The sequence below is a fragment of the Leptosomus discolor genome, chromosome 3 (genome assembly GCF_034619465.1).
Source record: "Leptosomus discolor isolate bLepDis1 chromosome 3, bLepDis1.hap2, whole genome shotgun sequence".
Classification (NCBI taxonomy): domain Eukaryota; kingdom Metazoa; phylum Chordata; class Aves; order Leptosomiformes; family Leptosomidae; genus Leptosomus; species Leptosomus discolor.
Genome location: NC_141393.1, coordinates 60294090 through 60298605, shown reverse-complemented (window position 1 = coordinate 60298605; position 4516 = coordinate 60294090).

Sequence of the window (4516 nt, the reverse complement as noted above, 5' to 3'; positions counted from 1 at the left end):
TGGGTTTGGAGGGGTAGGTTAAATTAAAAAAAAAAAAAACACAAAATACTTTCCTTACAGTAAAAAATTTGTAAGCCAAAGGCAAGGGCAAAAACCAAGACAGGGGCCTGTCGTTGCCGTTCTAGCACAGCTGAGCAGTGGCGGACTCTGACCGTGGCCACTGCACAGCCAGGCAGTGCCCACGGGAGGAGGGGGATTCCTTCTTTCGGATCCACACTCCCTGTTTTCCAACTGCATTTTCGTGCCGATTGCAGATAAATGAACCTGATGTTTAAGTGCCAGTTAATGTATGTAGAGCAACCACTTGTTTGCTGTTACTGCTTTAACTGAGGAGCATGTCACCATGCTAAATGTCAACCAGGTGTATTTACCACACTGTTTTAAAAGTGTACGGTTGTGTAGACTCCACTGGGAGCCAGTGAACTCGCCACGAACAGATCCAGACTCACACGGTCTTGTCTTGTACAGGAACCAGGGAAGTGCAGGTTTTGTTCAGAACACAAAGCCAGTGCTGGCTCTGGCAATCAGGCGAGGGGATGCACGGCGTCACCTCACCACCAGTTACCACCAGACCTGTAAGTAGGAAACACAGCATCTGCCTTTACATAGTTCGTAGTTACCTACTCATGGTGTTGCCTAGAGCTGTCTCAGTAATACTGTGGGAAAAAATGTAACTGCCAAGGGAGACGTCCTTGGGGGACTCCCATCTAGCTGTTCTCACAAGAGTGGAGCTGCTTGGAGACCTGCAGTAACCAATCAGGATGGATTCAGTTTTACAGCTCTGCCGAAGCACAGAGGACTGGCAAGTGAGCAAACAAGTCTTTAAAGACAGGCACCACAAACAAGCAATTCTGCTGGTAGCCACAGATGGGCACTAACTTAGTAACTGTCTTGAGTTTCCGTTTCTAGGCCTTCTGGAAGTCAGTCTGTAATTCTTCAGGCTTTGTTGCTCTCCGAGGTCAGTTGTCTCTACCAAATTTAGTAAATAAGCCCCTCTCCTAAATGGCTGCTTTAGAAATTTCTGTTTTATCAGTCATTACAGGCAAAAAACAGCTTTCCAGAGTGCCATCCCTGAGGGTCTGCTGGCTTATTGCGCATGGAGTTAAACCACCACACTGGGTTTCTCCACCAGTCTCCAGCCCAGTCTAAGAGTTTGGGTTGAAAAGTTGTCAGAAATCAGCCGCTGTTGTTCGCAATTGCCTGCAGGGAAGGTGGGTACTGGCCAAAGGTGTTTTTAAAGGTCGAGTTTGGCTTGAGATGACAGTGGACACAGAGCCAACAGGAAAGGGATGTGGTGGCTGATGGGTTTTGCCATGGAGGAGCTGCACAGCCAGGTGACACGGAGAGGTCCTTCACCTTACACAACAACGGCTACCCAAGCTCCCAGGCCCAGTACAGCGCTGCTTGGGGAGGGACAAACACCACCACCTTTGCTGCCACCTTAGTGAGATGGGGTTTTGGTCACTGGTCAGGTAGAGGCAAGTCAAAGAGGACCCTGAGGTCTCCCGTTAGTTTGGAAAATGAGGCCATGTCTTTGCTAGAAGGGGAAGGCGGGGTCCCAGCTGGTCCTTCAAAGTCCTGAGGTCGTGCCAAGCTAATATTAGATATTATGAACACACAAAGAATGTTCCTTCTAAGGAAAAATGAAATGGCAGAAAAGAAAAAAAAAAGAAAAGGTTATTAGGCAATTAAAAGCTCAGACTTTGAAAAGAGCTACTATTTGCCACCTTCTGTGGTACATGCAGTCTGCTTCCGTCAGGCAAGCGAGTGATCAGGCAGTGATTTGTGGAAGTCCTTTAATAGGCCACTGCTGGGTGTGTGAGTAACTAATGCTCATTTGGTTTGTGTTTGAAGGCAGCAGCGGCAACAGTGATGACACAAATTAATTGCATGGCTTTCAGGAGATAATGCAGACGAGATAAAGAGAATTACTATGCGATTAACATAGTTTCCAATTAAAGTCCCCTGTAGTTACCGAAAAACATTAATTTCTAGTAACTTGGCAATTTAACTTGTGTCACCACTGTACATGAGCGCACCAGGGCAACTTATGGGCTCGTCTATGCTTAAGCCTTGTATGAAACACATGAAGAAGAAAAACCCTGAAAATAGCCATTATTTTTTAACAACTACTTCTAGTGGGCTTAAAAAACCACCACTGTGGTGAGCAAAAGGATTTGCTAACAGATTAACGGACCAAAACCCAGCTGCTATTCTAGCACTGAAGTCTTTCTTGCCTTCAGTCAAAAAAGGAAAAAAAAAAAAATTTACATAAATTCAGCACTGGTGTTTCAATCATGATGATTCTTTATCAACAAGTTGCAAAAAGACTAAGATAGATGAAACTGTTTCACCCTTCCAGAGAAGTTTGCTGATGGGATGGCAGAACCGCATTTTTCGTTTTAACACTTACGCTCTACAGATCTTTTATTTCCATTTGGGCATTTCTATTACAAGAACATCAAACCAAAGGGCTTTTGAATAGCAGGTACACTGCTAGAGACACAGCAAGCTTAGGTGGGCACGGGCACATGGGATTTTTTTAAGCTACCTGAACTTCAGGCAGCAGAGTTCTGGAAGAAGGAAAATTCATCCTGTAGTTCCCATTTCCAATAAAGCTTCCTGCACCGCAGCGGGACGTAATGGCCCATGACGTAAGTGCACAGCAGACCAAGAGCTACAAAGGCCTGGACGAGGAAAACTTGAAGAATTACCAGGCCTGAGCAGCTTTGGTTCAGTCTGACAACAAAATGCAGGCACCAGGTACTGTCACTAGCATTTGTACGGTGTGCGTTCCTAGAACATCTGTGTTTTCACCCTGCTCGTTTCAAAATGTAAGTATACACGGTGAGCAGTGTGGGAAGAGTCGTTCCTTTGACGTCTTCCCAATCACCAGGCTTGTTCCCAGGAACAACACAAATACTGAAGTCCGCAGTGGGGTCCTTCAAAAGAGATGTAGGTCCTGTCTATATGACTTGAGATATATATATATCTCTCTCAGTGTTGTACAGTAACTTTCCTGAAAAACCTAAAAATACCACATAATCAGGGAGAAAAGCCCACTGTACATCATGTGTTTGTTAGTTTCACGTAACTCAGCACCACTTTGAACTTCGTTAGATATTGCGGCCTCCTGTGCATTAAAGCCTCTGAAGCTTATTACATTTTATTATTATTACAACAACAGAAGCTGTAAATGCAAAAGACATTATCGATTCAACAAATCTACCGAGTGCAGATTGTTGGTTACCGTACATTTGTTAGCCTTTGGGCCAGTCTGGTTTTTATTGGCCTTGCACGGTAAAGACTTTCAACACTTCTGGGTGAGAATATTACACAGCCTTGTAATCCCCTGCAGGAAGCTTTTCCTTGAGCATCTTCTCCCCTCCCAAAGATGTCTCTCCCTCTACCAGTCCCTCTAACTCCTACATACACACACATACACTAGACACTTGCAAACTGCAGTGCTTCCTTCCCTGCCTCCCTCCCCTCTTCAGCTATAGAGTAACAAAGCCACACAGCTACAAGTTCATCTTCCTTAAAGCCGACCCTGCAGGCTCCTGATCATTTTTCCTGTTCTTCTGTGCACTTTAATTAGTTAATGCCTTCCTCATGGAAAGGTAAGCAGAAAGGAGAGCATCAGTGAAACCAGATTATATCAATTATAGCCCCCTGCTCTGTGACAGAAACTTTTAATGATGCAGCATAGGATTCCTTTTTTTTTTTTTTTTTTTGTGAAAGCAAAGTGCAACTTCATGTCTAATTTTCTGCCCTCTGTTACCCAAAGGAACCACTCAACGGTTTTGCATTATTTTTGCTAAAGCTACATTAACTTGTGCTTCACTAAACAGGAATCTTGTATTTTCTAGCTCTTGCTGACATTCACAATTCTCCTCAATTTGACATCTAAATTCCATAAATATGTTGTTTACTCCCTCTTCTGGGCTATTAATGAAAAATATTAAGTAAGATCAAGCCAAACATCCTCACATACATGCAGCACCTAAAAGTAATGTTATGCCAATTTTTAGTAGGACTCAACAGCGCAGAAGTTACTAATTTAGACAAATGATCTGCAGGGTTTTTTTTTTCCTGAAAACAAGCTCATTTTGGCTTTTTGGAATATTAACTCAATTAACACCTGCAAACGCACGCTCCAGCCCTGACACATACTTGGATCTAGTTCTGCCTGAAATCTGTTACTCACTTCTTTCTCATAAAAGGAAAAAAGCTGCTTTAATGAACACACGTGACGCTTATTATTTGGATCGGCAGCATTTGTGCCTTCTGTGCCCAAACGGCACTTAGAATAGGTTAACATTTGGTTTACAGCACAACAATAAAATTTGCCTTTATTGCAAATAAACAGAGTATTCACACCTTACGATATTGTTTTAGATGCAGCATTATATTCACTCTTAGAGGGTCTAATATTAATATAAAAGGCACATGCACTTCATGTTTTCACACCTTTTTTATTTCCCAAGCAGTCTTAATAAGTATTTTAAATATTGCA